Consider the following 23,278-nt stretch of genomic DNA (forward strand, 5'->3'; position numbering starts at 1 on the left):
TTGCACCTGTGTTCATGAGAGATACTGGCTTTTTTTCCCCTCCTTAATGCACTTGCTATGGTTTGGTGTCAATGTTATGTAAGCCTCATTAAAATGAGCTGTGATGTGCTCTCATGCTCCCTATTATCTAAAATAATTTATGTAAAATTATACTTTAATGTTAGATAAATTCACCAGTGAAGCCATCTTAGAATGGTGTTTTCTGTTGGGAAATGATTTTAATTTCAGATTTAATTTCCTCATGATCTAAACCTATCCATGTTTTCTGTCTTTTGTTGAGTTTCAGTGAGTTATATTTTTCAATGAATGTGTCAATTTCCTCTGAATATATATGTATTGGCATAAAATTGTTACAATATCTTCGTATTTCTTTTCAATATAAGTAGGATCTATAGCAATGTCTATGTATCTGTTATGATTATTTGTATTTTATCTTTTTTTTTTTTTTTTTTGAGACACAGTCTCACTCTGTCACCCAGAATGGAGTGGCTGGAGTGCAGTGGCACAATCTTGGCTCACTGCAACCTCTGCCTCCCAGGTTCAAGAGATTCTCCTCCCTCAGCCTCCCAAGTAGCTAGGATTACAGATGCCCACCACCATTCCCGGCTAATTTTTGTATATTTAGTGGAGACGAGGTTTCGCCATGCTGGCTAGGCTGGTCTTGAATTCCTGACCTGAGGTGATCTGCCTGCCTCAGCCTCCCAAAGTGCTGGGATTACAGGAATGAGCCACTGTGCTTAGCCTGTCTCTTTTTTTCTTAATCAGTCTTGCAAAGGATTTGTCAATTTTATTATTTTTTTCCAAAAACTTCTTTTTGGTGTTTTCTTTACTAACCTCTATGATTACATTTATTTATATCTGCTCCTATCTTTATCATTTTCTTGTATCGATCTTCTGTGGGTTTAATTGGCCATTCTTTTTCTAGCTTCTTTTAATTGACATTTAGAGAACTGATTTTCTTCCTTCCTTCTTTGCTAATATAATCATTTAAGGTTATAATTTTTATTTAAGAACTATTTCAGCTGCATACCACAGGTTTGGATATGTATCTTTAGTCACCAAGTCAAAATATGTTTTTCATGTCCAATTCAAAATATTTTATAATTTTCATTGTGACTTCTTCGACTCATGGTTTATTTATAAGTGTGTGGTTTAATTCCTAAATATTTGAGTATTTTAAAAAGCTATACTCGTGAAAGTGATTTATAGTTTAATTCCACTGTATCCAGAAATATACTTTTATATGAGTTCAGTCTTATGAAATTAGTTAAGATTTTATTTTATGATCTAGGTTATGATTTAGAATGGTAAATATATTATGTGCACTAGAAATAATGTGGTTTTTACAGTTGATTAGTGTATCATTAGGTCAGGATATTAATCTTGTTCATATTTTCTATATTCTCACTAATATTTTGCCCTTTTAGAAGGAAATAACAAAGATCAGAACAGAAATAAATGACATAGACAGTAGAAAAGCAAATAGATCAACGAAACTCAAAAGTTAATTTTTGTGATATGATACAATTTCCAAACTTTAGCTAAAATAACTAAGAAAAATACAGAGAAGACTCAAAATCAGAAATGAGAGACGTGACAACTGATAACATACAAGTACAAAGGATCATAAGAGCTACATTCCTTTCTGTTACATTGTTTTCTATTTACATTCTGATTGTCTCTCACTTCCTCGCTGTCTTCTTTTAAAGTTTTATTTCATAAGAGCTAAAAAAATCTAGGTTTAAAATGTATAGATATCCTTTGTAACTTAGCATTAGGCAAAATTGTCTTAGAGAACTCAATTACTATTCAAGTAAAAAATGATAAATAATTTCATCAAAATTAAAGATTAACTTAGTTTGTTAAACATTAGGAAAACAGGCAAACCATAACTGGGAGAAAAATATTTGCAGATATTGGCCTGTATCTGCCAAAGGATACATAGGATACAGAAACAACTGCTATAAGCCAGTAATAAAAAGACGGAACTGGGAAGGGATGGCCAGGGACCAAAGGAGGAGAAATGAAACACAGGACAGACCACCTTCAGTGTCCTTGGTCAGGAATTCCCATTCCTTAATGTTGTGGGCTAAATAGTGTCGCAAAAAAAAAAAAAAAAAAAAAAAAAAAAAAATCTATGCAAGTCCTAACCACCAGGACTTATGAATGCACCCTTATGTGGAATTAGGGTCTTTACAGTTATAATAAAGACAAGATGAGGCCACAATGGATTAGAGCAGGCCCTAATCCACTGACTGGTGTCCTTATAAGAAGTGGGAAATTTGGACACAGAGTCACACAAGGAAAATGCTGTGTGATGAAGGAGGCAGAGAGTGGAGTGACACGTCTTTAAGACAAAGACTGCCAAAGATTGTGGACAATACTGGTATCAGAAACTTCTGCCAGCTTCTTCTGAAACGTCTGCCTACAAACTTGTTTTCTACTAAAATCGTCCATTCTATGAGAAAACACAGACTATGATGAACCATTCAGCCAGGAAACTGCTGCTAATTCCTCAAGGCTGTTTACCTATGATGGCCTATATCAGAAGCTGGGAGTGAGGCGTAGAATAATATTCCTCAGAGCATCCAGTAGGAACCAAACCTGGTGACACCTTGATCTCAGACTTCTAGCCTCCAGCACTATGTGAGAATAAATTTATGTTGTTTTAAGCCACCCAGTTTGTGGTAGTTCATTATGGAAGCCCTAGAAAACAAATACACTTGACAATGGAGACTCCTGTTGTGTATACTACAGTAGACTGAATTTTTCCCTGGAAAACATCCTTCTGAGCTTCATTCTTATGATTGGGAAGACAGAACAACAGAGAGAGAGAGAGAATGAATGAATGAATGAATTGAGATATTCTCATGTGCTTTCCAGGACCTCCATAAAAAGTCACTCTGGGGTCTGGGCTCATATCCCCACTGGGGGATTCATGAGGAGGGAGTGGGCTACTGTGGTGTGTGTGATTCAAGGGCTAGGGCCTGCCACACTCATGAGAATAATGATAGCTTCGACGTTGACCTCACAGGAAGTTGTCTCCACAGTACCGAAGGCCAGTCTGGGCAAGGAGCTGCAGGCCACCCTCAGGCAGACACCAGGCTTTTAGCTAAGGGTGAGGGGGAACTTTGGGGCCCAATGAGCTGAGCCCATGTAACCCACAGCAGGACTTTGTCACTGCAACCAAAGTGAGTAGCGGGGAGCTGGCTGGGAGAGGACCAGGAGTGAGCTAGGTGTGTGTACAGGTTGGGTGCCATGTGATTTAAATCTTTACAGGAGAATCAGAGTGGAACAAGAGGTGAAGAAAAACTTGTAGAAGGGGTTTCTGAGTACCTTTTACGTGCCATATTTTGTACTTAGAAACTTCGCACCATGACCACATAAAACATCATTTTACAAAAGAGGAAAAGAGAATCTAAGAGGTTGGGATACTCTCAGCGAGCTCACAGTTCATGTGAGGTAGCTTTAGAAAGCTGAAAATTCACAACTGTCTCACTCAAAACTCATGTCATCAAGCATATTCTCCATGTGTTAATCCATACTCTAGGTCATAAATAGGTTCAAGCAATTCCTCTTGTTCTTCTCTCCCAGTTTCTGGCCAGTGTTATGTAACCTAGCTCTTCCTTTCAGACTTGTCTCCCCTTAACATCCCACCTGAAGAGGCATCACTTAGAGATGCCAAAAGAAGAAACTGCTGAGGACAGGCAACCACTTTCACACTGAAGGACAGAATGATACATAAAAAAAGATGATGAGGCAGTACCATACCCCTCCTTACACACACACAAGCACACATACAAGAAATACCCAAGAGACACACAAAATAAACACATATACAGCAAACATACAAACACTCATAGATGCATAGAAGCCAGACTATAATCAAAGGCCTGACTGTGATCCCTCTCTTCTCCAGCTCTGATCTTGCAGGAATCCATGATCATGGAGGGAAATAGGGCCTTTGCCAGCAACAGGCAGTCATTTGGCCACCCACTGTGAACTCTGTGTCCATGAGTCCATCACCACCTTCATGGACCTGAAGAACACAGGCCTAGTATGTCTCATGAGGAAAGTAACACACCTACCTGGGCCTAATGGAGGCCCCAGACCCAGGAAATTGCCCTACCTGAATGAGACTCCTGTAACTGTACATTTGCTATCCAGAGGAGCCTGATGGACAACACAGAGGAAAGTGCGTGGAGATGAACGGGATGGGAAATGGAATAACGTAAACTTTGTGCAGTCCTATCTCACTATGTGAGTTCCACATGCATCACCAAGAGAGTCAGGAAGATTAATGCTTATTCCAGAAAAGGGATTGCTCCCTCAGAGCACCCTTCTGGGCACCAATATCTGAACAGTAATGGTTAGTTTGGACCTACCAGTTTGACCAATTTTATATGAAAAGTACTGTTGTTAGCTGAAAGGTAACCTCCAATGATATATTCATATTCTAATCTCTGGGACCCGTGAATATTACTTTACAGGGCAAAATAGTGCATACTATCTTATATGTGATATGATTAAATTAAGGATCTTGAGAAGAGGAATTACCCTGGATTATTTGGTTAGGCCCTTTTTTAGCCATTTCAGATTGCTATAACAAAGTATTGTAGACTGGGTGACTTATAAATAACAAATTTATTTCTCACAGTCCTGAAAGATGGAAGTCCAAGATCAGCACGCTACCATGGCCAGGTTCTGGTGAGGTTGTGGACCTCTTCCAGGTTCTAGACAGCTGACTGCTCCTTGTGTTCTCACATGGTAGAAAGAGACTGGTAGAGCTCTCTAGAGTCACAGACTCCATAATGGCACAAACCTCATTTAGCAGAGCTCCACCCTCGTGACCTAATCACCTCCAAAGGCCACAACTTCTAATACCATCATATGGACAGTTAGGATTTCAAGATAGGAATTTTGAGAGGAAACAAACATTCAGTCCATTGCAGGCCCTAAATAAAATCACATGTGTCAAGATGGGCAGGGGGAGTCTGGAGACAGATGTCCAGAAGAAGAAGAGGAAGGAATGAGGAAGCAGAGATTGGAGCAATACAGCCACAAGCAAAGAAACATCTGCAAACACTGAAGGAAGGAAGAAGAAAGCTGAGGCTGAAAGAGACAAGAAAGAGATCCTCCCCTAGAGTGTCTAAAGGGAGTGTAGCCCTGCCAACACTTTGATTTCAGACTTCTGGACTCCAGAAATTGGAGCAAATGAATTTCTGTTGTTTTAATCCACCTAGCTTGTGTTAATTTACTACAGTCATCCTAGGAAACTAAAACAAGTATGCACAGGGGTTTTTGCTCAGGACTCATGAAAAACCACAGGCTCCTGAAGGAGGCATGAGCCTGTCCTTTGGACAATCTCTATGCAGTGGCCACCACAAACGGTAGCACCCCTTTCCTATAAAGTGTGTCTGCGGTTTATGAGCCAAACTCCAGTCACTCCTCTTTCAGGATCCATAGGATCACCTTTTCATGGAGAATGAAGAATGTCTTGAACTCATGAGCATCAGAATTCTCTCATTCCTGGAGGCCCTTGAAAGGCTGATCCTTCTCTGTGTCCTTTAGTATCTTTGTCCCACTCCTGTCTGCTCTAAGATGTGGTCTTTTTGATGCTGGCCCCTTAAACTCTGCAGCTGTGGATGTCTATGCCCAATTCTAGGTCTTTCATAACAGCATCCTTATCAATTACATGCACTAAGGGTCTGTTTCCCACTCATGTCTGCAATCAGTTGATTTCAACCTCCCTCCTACCAAGAGTGGCTTCTCTTCCCACATTTGTTAACCCAGGATCTCAGTGGGTCTCTCTGTTCCTATCCATGATGTGGTCTGTGTCAGAGGTCTCAGCTGGAGAGTGCCAATAGGAAGAATGACAGGAAGTACTCATGAATGATGAGATAACTTGTGGAGTGGGGCTGGAAATGGATACATGAGCCCACACACACACCCGCACATGCACACACACACCCCTCCCATGCTACATTTGGCAGATAGATAGTCCAGTTGAAACCTCTTGCATAATATCAAGCTCCCCTTCCTGCTTCTGACCCCTCACATTAGAAGGAATATTTTAGAATGCAACCACTAAATCTTCCAGTAGCAGCAGAGGCAAGGCACAATTTCAAGTACATCCCAGAGCTGACACCCAGGCAATGACGCCGTGGGGAGTGGAGTATCCTGCCTCTGGGTGCTGAGCTCCCTGAGCTGTCAGCATGCAGGTAGGTTCAGGAGCATCTTCTATGTGACAGCTACAGAGCAGTGGATGTTTCTACTTGGCAAAATTAAAGACAATTTTATTTCAATCAAAATCTTACATGGAACACAAATACATAGAAGAGGTTAAAGAATAATTTCATCAAAAAGTAATTGTTTAATTGAAATTTATTCCTTTACATGAGACAGAGCGCTCTAATAAACATAAAAATTTTGGAAATCCAGTCATTGATGATAACTGTAGTCTCATGTAAACGCTTGAATTCAGTTTACCTTTTCATATCGGGTTTAGGTTGTACAATGTTAGAATACCGAGTGACGTGCATATATACTTACAAATGACAGCCAGGTGCAATGTGCAGTCTGCCATCTTATTAGTACAACTATGCATTTAGACTCATCATAGGCCACACTTAGCCCTGGATTCATTTAGAAGGATAGAAAGATGGGAAAGGGAACACAGCCTGCTATTAGGACAGCACCAAATGTTGTTCTGCAGTGAGAGGAGGCCTGACAGGAGTCACACCGCAGTCTAGGGGCTGCTCTCTGCCCCTCCAGGGAGACTTCAGGTGTGACCAAGTTAGACCTACACAAGTAGGTACAGTAATGGCTTAGAACTGACCCTGGCTCAAAATTCCCTCATTCCTGATAGGAACCAATATATGTTATGACAATAGCTCCATAGGTGAAGTTTCCCGGTCTCCACAAGGGACATATGAGACACAAGAATCACCGCACTTCAGAAAGTCCAAAACTATGGTTCCAAAACTGATATTTTACTTCATTCTGTCTTCCCAGTTTGAAGCAGTTCATGATTCAATCACAGGTCATTTTTATAAGCAATATTGCTCATTAACACTGCTGGATTTCCACCCTTATCAGGGTTCCAGGCAAACAGAACTAGAAAGTTAACCCAAGGTCAAATTTCATAAATAGGAGAAAGGGTTTTGCTAACGCTTTATTCACACAGTGTCATTTCCAAAACTCTTCTGGTATCAAGCTGTTCTAAAAAAAAAAGAAAAGGATCCAAGCTTAAAATAAATTGAAAATGACACATGACACGATATAAACATGATTCGAATGTTATGGTTTCACTTGGCTGTTCAGATCACAACAAACCCAGGCACTGGCAGGCATGGAGTGGACTTGCCATAGCCTTATGTGGTATTTAAGTGAGCTCAGCCTGAGCTCATAGCACAGAACTGACTTGAACCACAGATAGGGAATGGAATTTACAATGCTGAATTTATAAAGTCACCAGTGTAATGATGAACTTTCTGGTACACTTTTTTGGAAATTCAAATGCACAGACAAATCTGTGGGGATAATTTTGTTCTCTTCACCTCATTTCTTTCCGGAACCAGACAACAACACTTCTTGAACTTCCTAGTACCGTGTAACCCTTGAGCCAATTATTGTGTCACTGCCCCTCACTGTCCTCTTGTCCTCACTTTCCTCCTGCACACTTAGATGGTAAGGCTAATTGTTATAATCACTCTTTTGCAATTTCCACTTCCTTTAATAATTCTCTCCCTCTTTTAAGTGTCCTGGGGGACAAAAATTTCAACCGTGTCAAAATTCTACTCTCCATTTACTCTTTACCCACGCCTGAAAAACTGACCTTGCTTGTAGAAAAATACACAATCATGATGCCTCTCTCACTGTAAATTAATGACTTCTGACATCAGGTAACCCCAAGTGCCACCCAGTAATCCTGCTGCATTTTCTCTCCCTTACTCTGCCATGCCTCCAGATAATAACTAACTTTAAACCTTATCCTCTTTCCTTAAGCCTTCCACACTTTCCAGTCTTCACTCTTGCCTAAAGATCTTGCTTTTTACTTTGCTGCAAAATTGAAAACGATCAGAAAATAACTTCCTTTCTCACAACCAAATGTCCCAATGTGCCTCCATCAGTGACCACAAATTCTGGCCTTCCTCCTCTTATCGTGGATGAACTGTCTGTGTTCTCTTCTACGGCCAAACAAGTTAGTCATGTTCTCAATCTTACCCTCCTCTCAGTGACTCAAGGATATCTCTCCAGCAAGTAACACAATTTGCTTTACCGGTTTTCTTTCTCTGTTTCATCTTTCTCGGCTGGATGCAGACATGGTATAAGATATCTCATCTGAAAAATAATTTACCCTCCACCCAGTAACTCTTCAGCTATCCCCCATTTCTATGATCGTTGTCTCCAAAGAGCAAAATCCCCTGAGTGGTATCTTTTCATACACTATGGCAGAAATGGGGCTTCATTTCCAGCACCATTTCCTTTCCTTGGGAGCACAGGAAGCAGTATTTCCCAGAATCCCTTGCAGTTTTGTTGGGTTGGTACTAAGTGATCTGGCTCTAGAAATGCAAATGTGAGCAAAGGTGATGTAACACATTCCATCCATGGCCATTAGGTATCTCTAGTGCCTAATTCATCCTTTTTTATCTCCCCTCTGAGTGTAAGAACCACATGTGTGAAAGCGGAACTATCAGATAGGTTTGCCCTAGCAGGAGCTGTGAAGGAGGAGTCATAGAGAAAGACTTTTCATCAGTCATGGACCTAAAAGTGTGCTCTGTAATGGTGGACTTCAGACAGAGATAGAGAGATCCCTGATGAGTCATCCTGGGATGCAGGATGCAGTTTAATTTTGATTTTCCTTAGATTCTATCTCCATGAATCTCTCCCCTCCTCACCCTTTTAGCTTTGATGATGCTTCTTTTGTTTTGAGAATGCTTGTCTGCTTGCTCCATTCCTACTCATCAGTAGAAGCTTGTCTTAGTGTTTCATTTTCAAGGACCTCTTGATATAAACTACTGTTTGAAGGACATTCTGTTCCTAAGTGGGACAGGAGCAGAGCCTGGGCTACCATGACCAGTTCTGCCATATCTCAGAGCATTCCAAAGTTATTCCTGAGAACTATAAGTGAGAAAGGTTGGAAAACTTGGTCAGTTCAAGGCCCCCCCAAAGAACCATCCTGCAGCTATCAGGAGGTATGTCTGTCTGTCTATCTCTTAAGTAGAGAAGGCAGAGATTAAAAATAAAAAAGATTGGAACAACAAAGATATAGAGGAAAATAATTATGGCACCTACCTTTGTGAAATCTGTGAAAGATGTAGAGAAGAGGAGCTGGTAACAGCCATGTCTGGACTCCCGGTCACCCTATTACCACAACCTGTTACCCTGACCCCATCACCTCACATAAGAAGCAAAGTTCATGCTAGCCTAGTAGCCCATTTCCTCCAAGAAAATTCCCATCAAGCCTGGCCAGGTGGCTCAGCTCAGACCGAAGCATGGAGGATGTGCAGTGTGAAAAAGCACAGACTGAGATGACCACGCAGAAAAGTTTTTGTATAAGAAGGCTGGGGGCCACCCTTGTAGCCTTGTTTTTATAATACTTTCCTGTGTCAAAAAAATTAATGAAGTTAATTTAGAATGAGAAATGACAGATAATACCTATAGGTATCTCTGAGAAGATTGCTACAAAGACTAAGAGGATCACAGACCTTCCTTCTGGAATGTTCCTGTTCCTATCTGTAGGATGAATGGGTGAATCAGTGACTCAGACAAAGCCACTGTTGCACAACTGTATGCATGCACAGTGAACTCTGCAGACTCTGCAGATGGTTCCTGTAAATAGAGCTTAAAACCACAGTGAAAAAGCCACATGCTCCTGATACACTTGGGGGGACATAAAGGGAAACCCACACACCAAAGGAGGAGGGCTCTGGCCATGCAAGGCTGAAGGCCCAGTGTACTGATATGAAAACTGAAGCTCAGACAAAAGAGGCGATGTTGCTTTCTTAACCACTGGATTTGCCGTGCTGTGGTTCTCAGGAGAGGCCAGGACAGGTTAATCCACTCTCTTGGGAGGCAGGTACTCACATTTCTCTCCAGCTGTTACCTCCAACCCTTAGTTCCACCAGTCAAAGAAGATATTTTGTTTTGCCTCGTCCTTTGCTAAAGTGGTGGTACTTGTTTACCTTCTTTCTGACAGAAAATGGCAGTTTTTGTTGTTCCCTCTTCCTGCCAATTCCTGTTGTTTTTAGTCATTTTAATTTTAGCCTTCTTCTTGAAGGTGTGAGTGGTATCTCAGCATGATTTCCTATTTCCCTCATTAAAAATGATGACAAACACTTTAGAGTTTCTTCATCAAACTTTTGTGTTTCTTCCTTTGTGCATTTTCTATTCAAGTCCTATGCCTACTTTTAAAAATTTCTTTACATTTTTATTGATAAGTTGCAAGCATTTCTATATAAACTAGAGGCAAGATTTTTTTCAGTTAAATGTGATTAATATTTTTGAACAGTTTCCTCATTTTATCACTGGTGTTTTTTGATGAACAGAGTTTTCATGTTTGATGAAAAGTAATCTACATTTTTTTTCTTTTTTCATTAGCATTTTAATTTGCTACCCAAAACGTTCTTGACTACTATTTCATGAAGCTATTCTTCTGTTTCCTTGTAAATTACTCAGCTTTTCACATTTTGACTTAGCTTTTACATTTCTTGACTTAACTTTTACATTACGCTTTTATATTAAGACTGAGTTAATTTGCATTGATGGTGTGTGGCAGTATTCAATGCAGATTATCTCTTTTAATAAATCTACAGTGATTTAAGCAATATTTGTTCAAAAGTATTTCCAGTCTCCATTAAAGATCATTTACATCTATATGGAAGTTTAAAAGACCACTTATATGTACTAATGTATGCTTGAATTATCTATTCTATTCCACTGGTTTATTGATGCATCCCATGCCAATTCAACACTGTTTTAATTGCTGTGTCTTACAGTTTAAGTCTGAAAATATGAGTATAATCCGCAGATAATACATGCTATATCAATTGTAGAATAAGCTGGTTAATTTCTCTAGAATTTTGATTAAAATGGAGTTGACTCTTCAGATCACGGTGTTGAGAAAAATACTGATTCATCTATGTTCCAACAAACTGTTGCTAAAAATATAGAAATAAAAATGAATGTGTATATTACCCTTAAATGTAAAACCATGCTAATCACATTCATTAGTTCCACGGGTCTAAAAATACATTCATTTAAGTGTTTTCATATCAATGCATGCCTTTGGTAAATAAGGAAGTGCTACTGTTTTCTTTGCAACATTCTGCCTGTTTTCTCGTTTGCCACATTTGCTAAATATTCTATCTAAAATTGAAGAGAATGAAGAGCGCTGATATCCTTGCCTTGTTCTCAATCACAGGGAGAAATGATTTCCACATCTCACACATTATATTAGGTTAATTTTCTTCATTGATGTACCTTATCATGTGGAGAAAATTCCCTCTATTTCAAATTTGCTGGGATTTTTAAATAAAATAAATAGGTGATGAAATTTGTGAATTAATGTTTCAAATGTATTGAACTGACTCAACTATGTCTTCCTGATTTAATTATTCCATTGTGCATTTCAAAGTTACACACTGAAGTATGAACTTGCAATTCTGCATAAATGTCACTTGGCCATGATGTCCTATATTTGTCATAGGTTACTGGTTTGACATGTTTATATTTTATAATCAATTTTGTGAACGAGATCATGGGCTATATTAGTCTGTCATTTTATTCTGGATACTGTTTTCTATTATGGGTAGCAGGGTATTGCTTGTATCTCTTACAATTTCACATCAAGTGTTCCTTCTTCCTGTATGTTCTGATGGAGTTTCCATAAGTTTGTTTCTTCTTTGGAGTTGACAGAATTCACCAAGAAAGCCATTTGAACTTGAGATTGACTCTATGTGAATAAGTTCATTTTATCACACAAATGTGGGACTTTTCAGATTTTCTGTTTGAGCCTGTGTCATTGTGGTGAAGTTCAATATTCACTGAGCATCAGGGCTTGCCCTTGTCTGAAAAGCCACACAGTTAGAGACCACATCTCCAGCAGTTCCTCTTCCTTCATAGATTTGTCCTCCAGAATCTGCCTGATTTGGGTGGCTCTTCAGCACCTTCTGTGAGGTGCTTTCTCAGAAATCATTTGCCCATGCTGAATCATTGGTGTCTATAGGAAGGTGGCACTGATCAGCCTCCTCCACAATGACCAGAAGATGGAACTCCCCAGCACCCCATGGAAGAGAAAGGAAAAGGCTACCCTTCTCCTGTCCAAGCCCACAGCTTCTGCCCCAGAGTGAGGAGCAGTGAGCAGGGCTAGACTGCTGGTGCGTCATGATTTCAGTCCCACGCCATTATCCTGATCTCAGTTAGCAAAACTTGCAGACCATGAAAAGGTGAGGCATGCAGCAGGACCACACCAGGAGGTGAAAGAGGTGAAGTGTCTCACAAGCCCTTTATTCCTCACCACCTGCCCTTGATCACCTGGCCAGTTCTCAGATTTCTTCTACTAGGAACAAAGTTTCAGATACATGTCTGGAAGAGAGGAAGGCCCTACCTTTCTTGGATGTCTATGATGTTGCCACATACACACACAGACATGGAGCCCAGGGTTTGATAGAGTGTGCAGTGAGCCATACTGGCTCACAATGCCCATCCCCTGCAGACATCCTGCACAAGGCCAGGCCCTCACAGGGCCTAGAGACCACCTTTATCGAATGTATTCAAATAGCAATGAAGAAAGAAAAATGGCAAGACGCTTGTTAAGGAAAAGAGAGAGGAAGAAAGGCAAGAAGGGCAAAGAAGCCAGGGGCAGTAAGCTGTCCAATGTCCTAATGACTTCTGCTGAGCAGAGGAAAGTTCCATGAGGGGCATTCAGGACAGGCCTTTTTTAGGTACCTGGTGAATGTTTCCCCTGGCAGACCATATTCAGAGCAAATGGTCATGATTGCCCATAACAGAGTGGTCTTCTCAAAATGAGGAAACAGAGGATCAGGAGGCAAGGCACACCTAGGCAATGGCTAAGTCAAGGATAGAGCCCAGGCCCACGTCCTTCCCTATAATTTGGTTTCTCTAGCAGCTCTGTTGACTCTTGACCTTCAACTAGACCTTCCAAGAAGCTGAAGGACAGTGAAAAAGAAGTGGACATCTGTGAGCCACACTGCTCATAGGTTGGCTTACTGACAGGACATATGGATGCTGGTCAGCCCAGTGCCAACCCCCACATGGCCACAGGGCACGTGGCACAGCTTCCCCATCATCCTCACAGCACTCATGACCATGTTCCAGGGCCCAGAGCCGTGGGCTAAATCTGTATCCACAGCTCACTAGGCACATAGATCAGAAGGTTGGAACACAAGGCCTGTGACCTGCCCAGGGATGATTTGAAACTAGAGATGCGTGTCTCTGCCTCACAGATAGAAACAGCCAAATCAGAGAAGAACAAGGACATGAGAATGACAGGAACTAAAACAAAGCCTAGAGTCCCTGTCCTGGGATGGAGAGGAGAGCAGAACAGTCCCCCTCCTCCAGTCAATGCTTTCGACCAGAGTTGACTTTGAAGGGTGCTCCCTAAGGTTGGGCTCTCAGGCAGAAATACATCTATAGAGTGTGCGGGTACAAGACCCACTTCAATCCTGGGCCTCCAAGTCTGAGTCCCCCTGAATCCCTGTGCCTACCCGAGTTCTTTGTTTCCCTCACTGGATGATCTGATCAATACAGAATGAGTCAGCACTCATGATGATTCCTGGCTTCTGGGAATGCCTTGGTACTTGTCCCATGCCTTTTTGCCACTGAGGCCTGGCTCACAATTGCATCCTTGGGGAAGTCTTAGTAGTAACTCCTGTCTATTCCTGGGTATGTGCTGGGGGTAAGGGATCAGGGAGACCCTTTACTCCTATCGGAATCTTTCAAGGACTCTTGGTAGGCAGTCGTGAATGTTGGACCTATGTAGAGCAAGAAAGCCTGAGACTTGGTGGTAGTCAGAGAGACTGCAGGTACTGGAATTCTGTTACATACCTTGGTCATGCTGACACCACAGATCTAGGACATGACTCCGTTGAAGACTCTGACAGATGCTTTACCAAGTAGAGTTGTGACTGAACCAGGATCTAGGTGAGCAAAGCCTTTCCTGTTTTTCTGTGTGGTAGGACTTGCCTGGGCTGAGACCCAAAACTCTTGGCCTAAGAACCTCACAGCCGCACTCTTGTACACACACTGACATTCCCCACTGCCAAACCTGAAGACATTCTTGACTTCTGTCAAATCAGCTGCTGGTCAGATCTGTTCCATAGGCCATATTTTCAGACACTCAAGGATTTGGCACATGATGTCATCCAGGACATTAACATAGGAACATCTAAATGGTTTTGTCAAGAGGGGTTGACATGGGCACAGGTTCATCCATCTACATGAAGAGTTTGAAGGCTGCAGTGGCCCAGGTCTCCTAGGGGTGTGCGATAAAGGTGAGGAGTTATAGGCTGGCCCACCTTCCTCTTCACTGAGTCTCTAGCCCTGAGTCCAGTCCCTTTCAGAGACCTATAGTACTGGAAGGAAATAGTTATGAACAGGTCCAGCCCTACTGGACTCCCCACATTACAGACTGCCCTCTCCACTCAATGAACAGATGGGAGCCAATCTTAAATTCAAGTCTAATGTATTAAACTCAGAAGTAAAGTTCACCATTCTCTTTTACACTGCTAGATAGAAACATTAAATTAGAGAAATGATTTTCTCTTTCAAATGTCTCTTCAAGCTAAAGTGCTCAAAAATCATATCGTGTTTTTCAAAGAAAAGCAGGCTGACTCATCCAATAAAAACCTCCTGGAGGGCCAGACGCGGTGGCTCATGCCTGTAATCCCAGCACTTTGGGAGGCTGAGGCGGGCAGATCACCTGAGGTCAGGAGTTCGAGACCAGCCTGACCAACATGGCGAAATCCCATCTCTACTAAAAATACCAAAATTAGCCAGGTGTAGTGGTAGGTGCCTGTAATCCCAACTACTTTGGAGGCTGAGGCAGGAGAATCGCTTGAACCTGGGAGGTGGAGGGTGCAGTCAGCTGAGATCATGCCATTGCACTCCAGCCTGGGAGACAGAGCAAGACTCTGTCTCAAAAACAAAAACAAAAACAAAAACAAAAACAAAACAAAACAAAACAAAAACCTACAGGAAACATATTTTTCTAGTTTTCTAGAGTATACTATCATAAAAATAACTTCCAATAATCTCTATTTTCTAAATTTATCCTGAAATCTATATGACTATCAAGATTCTACAAAAAACAAACCACTTGTGTAAAAGATTCTACCATACATATAAATATAGAGGGAGAACTGAAAGACATTTTGAGGATCAAATATGAAAACTCATGACTGAAGACCACTGTGTGGTTTCAGAATTTGGAGGACAAAGGTCCCATGGAGGTTGAATGAAACCGAGAGATAACACACAACCATTTTCTAAATTCAAATGTCCAGGGGAAAAAACAGGCTATGGCAGATGCAAAAGAGGAGAACTCTACTTTGAGAGTGAAGAAGCCTGGCATGGGTGCAACAAGCCTTCTTGAAGGAGGCAGTGGAAGAAGATAGCTTCTTGCCAGGAACTCCCTATTAAGACTCAGTAAACACCTCATTGAGGAAAAGGAAAGAGAAAAGAAAAAGTGAAGGTAATGGAGACAGAGGAGGGGGAGTGAGGAGAGGGTCATCAAGGGAAGGGTCAGAGTGGATGGGCCAGAGACTCTGCGATCTCTGAGAAAGCACCACTTCATGGCCAGGGATCAGGGCACAAATCCTAATCTCAACCACATGCTCCACTGGGATGATCAAATCCATGAAGATCCACATGCAGAAGCTGGAGCTGAATGGCTCTTTCCCTTCTTCTTTGTCCCAGTTCCGCAACTTCCTGTCTGGTGATGATGAGGTTTCCTTCAACCTCCTGAGCTCTCAGCCAATCATTGGGAGCTTGACACCTGATTGACAGAATCTGGCACTGCCTAGAAAAAAACGGTTCCTTCCAGCTGTCATGTGAGATGAGGAAATAGCTCTCGGGAGTTCTCCAACTCTTTATTTCATGGCTCATCAGGTCATTGGCTTCAGAACTTTCTACCTCTTGCTCGAAGTCAAGATCTGCCTTGACAAGTAGCATCCCCACACACTCCATTTCTTTTAGGCTGATTTGATTTAATCATTTCATTTTCTCTCTCCTCAAGATGTCAATCTGATCTTTCCATGGAGGCTTCTAGATGCTCTTGTGTTGACCTCTCAGTGAGCTTTCTTCTTTTCTTTGGCAATATTGATGTGAATTTGGTTCTTTCTCTTTCTCTTGAATGTTGAAATGGGCATGTGACCTGACAGCATCCTTCGATCTTTTCCTGGATCCTTTTGCCTCTTTAGGAATATGATCTCCATTTCTTGGTTCTCCTAATCCCAATTTCTCACTCAAGTCCTTCTTTCAGGGACAAGCTGCCGCTTCGTTGATCTTGAGTCTGTCTGCCTGCCAAGACATGGCCTGACTCTTCATAGAAGACATCAACGTGGCTCTGGTGAGTTTGAATCTTTTTTCAGTTTCTCCTGTTAGTTTGAAGTGTGCTTTAGCTTCTTGCACATATGGCTCAATGGCTTTTTGTGCCTGGTGTAGAGACTGGATCTTTCTTGCTGTCTCAGACATCAGCTGTTTTTGTTCTGAACAATGAAGGTTTACTTTTCCCCTGTGTCTCACCACAATGCATATAAAGTTCCTCCTCATAGGCTTGAACCCATGCAAGTCATCAGCCACTTCTGACTCTTCCTTTTCCTTCACCCTAGGATGAAACTTGCCAAGAGCATTATATTTGACTACTGCTAGTGCTAAATTGCTACTGGCAGGTCCCTTGTCTCTTGATCAAGGAAGCCTTTCTTTGAATGACAACAATTTTGCCTACAAACAAGAGAACTAGGAATACCTGGACTGTCAAAATATACTCTTCCATTTCCCATTGCTATACGGGGACAGTGAGATTTGCTCTCACATCATCAGGAGCTTCTGCCATGAAATCGTCTAGTGTCTCATGGTTGGACAAGAGTACAATCCCCAGCAGAATGAAGCTTCTCCATAGTGGCCCAGTCTGATGCAGAGGTACCTAGGGCCACCCTGGCCAGTAGGCCCACACCACACCATGAAAATGATGCTTCTGGTTTTCACTCAGAACCAAACTTGCACTGGGTGACCAAGGCAAACCATGTCTGCTGAGGGTGGGTGGGCAGGCCCAAAGCAATCAAGAACTCTCATATCTTCCCTCATATCCTTGGCTCTTTCTTTCATTTCTTCAACTTCTTTATCTGGAGCCTAACAAGGACTCTAATATATTATGCACACTGTTTACTCAGTCTGGAAAGCTGCTCATTCCATTTGTCCTATGTGGGCAGACCCCTGTCTTGTGACCATAGTTCTCTCACTCTAGTGGCTCCAGTGGCCTCGGTTGGGCCTGGCCATGATGAGTTTCACAGTGCTCCATGCATATTTGTGGATGGAATTAATGAACAAGTATTGGAATCAACGGAAGAAGGCCAAAGTTATCCTTTGTCTTCTCTGGAAAGTTACACCTAATGCTCTGCAGACCCAGCAAACAGCTTACTAGAAAAATTTCATTCCAGTGGAGGCAAACAAACAGAGTAATGTATTTGAAAAGCAGGAACTAATGGTGAACATCAGAAAACCATGAGCAACTGCTGCTTCTCTACTAATTATAGCTTTAGCCCTCTTTTTTCCTCCCGGTTCTAGAAAAAAGAAATGACATTCAATCCTATCACCCCTGCTTCCTGACAGCACCCAGACCAGATCAGACTCACACTTTCTTGAGTGCCCCCCACAACCAAAATCACAAAGCAGAAGCCCAGATTCCATACAAATTCCCTCCTAACTATGACTGTGTGGTCCCGTGGTTCCTCCTGTGGTACCTCCTGTGGTACAGTCTGCCTTGATGCAAGTACCAGGAAAATAAACTTTGCTTCAGGACAGGTGTGTTCCTGGTGGTTTTCAACTGAAGGTATTTGATTGATGGTCCCATTTTCACTGTCTTCATCTTCCTCACAACATTTCTGGGGAAGAAGCTTGGAGCTGGAAAACCTATTTTATGCCAGCACAAGTGGTTTGTTCAAATTCACATAGATACCAAATTCACAGTTATGAATCAACACCTCTCAGTCTCCAGCTGTTTCTTCAAGATGGGCCAGTCCACGAAGGCTGCATCCCAGAGTAAAAGGAAGTAGAGATAATGGCAACTGAGACCAGCAGGCTCAGAATGGAGTGGGGACCATGAAAATCCTGCAGGAAAGGGTTGTGGGAGGGGAGCAGAAACAGGCCAGGCTGTGAAAAACAGGCCATGGGAGGAGCAGGTAGTCATCTTATAGGTCAGAGAGGCAACTGATTCTGCAGGGAGGTGGATGAGTTATACGGGGTGGAAGTCTGGGAGGAAGAAGCAGTGGGCAAGGCTCAAGGTCTTAGAAGCCCTGACAATGACTATAGGGGTGGCGTGAAGGTGCTCAGAGATGCTAAATGACAACCATTTCACAAAGTTTGTTTGTTGTACCTGTTAGGAGCTTAGCATTGTGACTATGAGCATTTAGATGACCATTGCTCAGCATTTTAACAATTACAGTACCAGAAGTCAACATTTTCTGGAAAGCAATTGGTACTTTCTTCTTGAAATGCAAAGTTCACAATTGCCTAGTGGGGGATCTTGGGTCAGAGGTACTAACAAGATGGAAAAGAGTTTTGTGCTCTTAGGCCTGTTGGGAGGGGTGGGTTGCCCTGGCCTGAGGATAGCAGGAGGGCCAGGTCAGTATGTGCTGAATGGGTCAAGATGGGAGGGAAGGATGGGGTTGAGAAAGTTTATTGCTACCCTTGGCCATCAGAGAGCAGGACTCCTCTCTTTGCCCCTGGTTGGTGGGGAGCATTCTCCAGATTGTTTTCTGGAGGACTCCAGATTGTTTTCAGGAGTCCTCACTAGATGGCTCTGGGACTCAGAAGCCCGGGAGGAGTCTCCATCTTCCAGACACTGTTGCAAATGCTGAACCAGTCATAGCTTCTCAATTGGACCGGAATTCCTTCTGTGTGTGTTATTCAGATCCCCATGTCATCAATAGGGAAACACAGGCTACGACAAATAAGGTTAGGGTTAGGGCTAGGGTCAGCTCTAAAAAGGAACAAGATCATGTCCTTTGCAGGGACATGAATGGAGCTGAAAGCCATTATCCACAGCAAACTAACACAGGAACAGAAAACCAAACACCACATGTTCTCACTTATAAGTGGGAGCTGAACAACAAGAACACATGGACACAGGAAGGGGAACAACACACACTGGGGTCTGTCAAGGGGGTGGGAAGAGGGAGAACATCAGGATAAATAGCTAATGCATGTGGTGCTTAATATCTAGGTGAAGAGTTGATAGGTGCGGCAAACCACCATGGCACACATTTACATATGCAACAAACCTGCACGTCCTGCCTATGTATCCTGGAACTTAAAATAAAATTAAATAATAGTGAAAAAAAAAAAAAAAAAGTAGACTTTCAAACAAGGGTTATTCTAAGAGGAAAAAAAAGAAGAAAGTGGGAGTCTGATCTGGTGTGGGTGCTGTCAGAAAGTAGGGGTAATACTACTGGATGTGGTAAAGAAAAATTTCAGCTGAATTAAATTCAAAGGAGTTTAATTGAGCAATGAATGATTCAAGAATGGAGCAGCCCCCAGAATCACAGCAGATTCAGAGATTCTGGGGATGCCTCATGGTCAGAACAAATTTAAGGACACAAAAAGGAAGTGTTGTACAGAAGTCAGAATTAAGGTACAGAAACAGCTGGACTGGTTACAGGTTGGCGTTTGCCTTATATGAACAGAGTTTGAATACTCAGCTGCGTATGAGTGGTTGAAGTATGGCTGCTGCGATTGGCCAAGACTCAGCTATTGTTACAGGCGCATACTCCTAAGTTTGGTTTTCAATCTCATCTACCTCTCAAGTTAGGTTACAGTTTGTCCACAAGTACTCAAATACAGAAGTATGGAGTCCTTCTCAGGCCATTTTTAGTTTGCTTTAACAGATGTCAACTTTTTTTCCAGAACTGGGGAGGAACAGAGAGGGCTAAATCTATATTTACTAGAGAAGCAGCAGGTGCTCATGCCAGCCAAAAGACGGGCCTATTGGCTATTTTTGTCATGTGCATAGTGACTTTTTTTGGATTCTCTAACTAATGTTGAATAGAATAGTGGCAGCAACGGCTGACACCTTTGTCTTGTTTTCAATCACAGGGAGCAGTTTTTTTCTCTCTCACCATTAAAGATCATGTGAGTGTGAGGTTGTTCTTAGACATACTTTATGACATGGAGGGAAATTTGCTGATTTTTTTTTAAGTAATGAATGTGTGATGAGTTCTGAATTGATTTTTCAGAATCCATCGAATTCACTCTCAGCTATGTCTCCTTGATTTGTAAATATGATGGATTTCAAAGTCTAATATTTCAATATTAATTGCATTCTTAAAATAATTTTTTCCATTGATGTCCGTGGGAAGGTGGGACTGACCAGGTTTCTCCATCACGACCAGAGGGTGGGACTCCACAGCACACCATGGAACATGAAGGAAATGGTCCTTCCACCTCTCCAGGCCCACACTCCTGCCCCAGGGTGAGGAGCAGAGAACAGGACACAGAGTTTTTCTCCTATGTGCTCCGATATGTTCAGCCAACATCACTCACTTATGGCTTCATCCTGTCCTATGAGTCACATGCGACACTTATGATTGACATCCACATCCACATACTGGATGTAGTCTAAGTACCTGTTTTGAAAAGTTTTCTATATTCTTAAGCTTTCAGTCACTTTTAGTTTCTTGTTTTATTACTGATACATTCTGAACACCTTTCATATTTCTAGAATCCCTAGGCCCACAGGAACCCATACACAGAACACAGCCTTTTCTCTTGAATTCACCACAATCTCTTCAGGAGAGTCACTGTGGTGTGGGCTAGGTTCCTACTGGCATGACCAAGGCAGTGGCAGGGAGTTCTCAGCTGAGGACCAAATACCAGACACGCAGTTTCTTGACAGATGCTGAGGACCCACCTGTAACTGAGAAATATTCACCAGGACATTTTTCTTCTTATAAACATCCCAGGGATCCCTTTACCCTCAGAGATGATTTGAGCAAGAGGCTGATACACACAACCCTCCAGTGTCAGCCCGGTCTGTCCTCCTGCTCAGCCTCCCCTGGAGCTCAGTCCCTGAATGTCTCTGAGTCAGCCACATGAAGCCCCATGAAGTTCTCTAGATGGGCTGCCCCATCCTAGTCCCAGAGCAGAGACATACTCTATTCCCCCCTTAGTGGAATGCCTTTCTATGCACTTTCCTGTATTTAATTAGTTGCTAATACGGTATTCATAGATGAACACACTCTGAGGAATTTTGAAAACATTTCAGGAGCCCAAGGCCTCCCTGATAAAGGCCCATAAACCTTGTCTTCAGTATTCTGTGAAGTCAGAGCAACATCTCCTGAGGCCTGGTTTTTCAGTTTGATACGGGCCATGACACTGGGTTCAAATTCTAAAAGTTCTGAATATCCAACAATGTATGAGTCTGTTGAAATTTCAGCTTAAAATGAGGACACCTGGAAAACTCTCCCAAAAAATGGGATAAGGAAGGAGGTCACAACACAGCCCACCTTGCTCTCTCAGGGCATCCTGTGGTGCAGGGTGAGCCTCGGGCGCTGCAGTCATGGCCCTCAGTGAGGAGGCTTGCTCCCATCCTCATCACTAGGTTGTGGAACCGTAGCCCTCGAGAGGCCGAATGACCTGGGCAGTGAGTCTACCAGTGATGCCCAGGGAAAATGGGTTTTAGAGCATTGCTGTCCAATAGAAATATGGAGTTAGAAACACCTCTGATTTTAAATTTTCTAGCAGCCACATTAAAAGGGTAAAAATATGTAAAATTAATTTAAATAAAATTTAACCCAGCATATTCAAAATATTATCATTTCAACATGTAATCATGTAAACGCATTATTCACCTGATTTGGTACAGCCATTTGTTCCTCATGAAATCTTTAAAATCCAATGCACATTTGCATGCAGAGCACATCTTGATTTGGAGTAAGCCTATTTCAAGTGTTCACATGTGGCTAGTAGTTTTCTATTTGGGCAGAAACACCTAGAGGGTCAATCTTTGTGTATCCCACAATCAGGGAATGTGATGATTAATTTTTCACATCAACTTGGTCTAGCTACACTATCCAGCTATTGAATCCAACACTGACCTAGGTGCTGCTGTGAAGGTACTTTGTAGATATGGTTAGCATCCACAATTAGTTGATCTTAGGTAAAGGAGATGACCCTCCATCATGCGGTTAGACCCCATCTAACAGTTGAGGCTTGAAGAGGAAAAATAGGTTTCCTGTAGAAGGAGAAACTCTGCCTCAAGGCTGCAGTAGCAACTGTGACCTGAATTTCCAGCCCACCAGCCATACAGACTGTAGACTTGCCAGCCCTCACTGGCACCTGAGCCACTTCACACATATACACAATTATTTGTCTGTTTCTCTTTAGGACCTTAATCGATACAGGGAGCATCCACAACAGTGAATGAGACCACACTTGATGGCTTTTCTGAGAACTTGTAAATCACACACATATTTTTGAGCTCTGAGGGAAAGCTGTGTCTAGCTACTAAATAGCCAATAAAGAGACTAGAGTCCATGGAAGTTAGTTTTCTTTCAGCAACCATTTACCTATGAAAATAAACAGCCAGGCATGGTGGCTAACACCTGTAATCCCAGCACTTTGGGAGGCTGAGGCGAGTGGATCATTTAGGTCAGGAGTTCGAGACCAGCCTGGCCAACATGACAAAACCCCATCTCTACTAAAAATACAAAATAATTAGCTGGGCATGGTGGCGGGTGTCTGTAGTCCCAGTTACTAGGGAGGCTGAGGAAGGAGAATCGCTTAAAACCCCGGGAGGCAGAAGTTGCAGTGAGCAAAGATCACCCACTGCACTCCAGCCTGGGCGACAGAGCGAGATTCTGTCTCAAAGAAAAAACATGCACAAATTGGTGAGACTGACCTCTACCCGGCCCAACTTAGTAGAAGTTAATTCCAATGGGAGTAGTGGAAATACAGATATGCTTTGCCTTCACCAAGTGTCACAGAGTGGTCCATACTTGTGCTTCTTTATGCATCAGGGGTAGGTCTATTTATGTCTCTA

The 23,278-nt window shown here is 42.3% G+C and overlaps 1 long non-coding RNA gene across 3 annotated transcripts in view; it reads right to left on the reverse strand.

The window, feature by feature from the left end:
* Positions 1 to 19,721: 19,721 nt before the first annotated feature.
* LOC103891686 (uncharacterized) overlaps positions 19,722 to 23,278 on the reverse strand; it is a 252,316-nt gene continuing 248,759 nt past the window's right edge. Inside the window, exon 5 of one of the 3 annotated variants that reach the window (XR_010141580.1) lies at positions 19,722 to 21,154. This is a non-coding gene — a long non-coding RNA (uncharacterized LOC103891686). Of the gene's footprint in view, positions 21,927 to 23,278 lie in introns of all 3 variants that reach the window. The other 2 variants (XR_010141582.1, XR_010141581.1) reach the window with 2 other exon arrangements.

The sequence above is a fragment of the Pongo abelii genome, chromosome 8 (assembly GCF_028885655.2).
Source record: "Pongo abelii isolate AG06213 chromosome 8, NHGRI_mPonAbe1-v2.0_pri, whole genome shotgun sequence".
NCBI lineage: Eukaryota > Metazoa > Chordata > Mammalia > Primates > Hominidae > Pongo > Pongo abelii.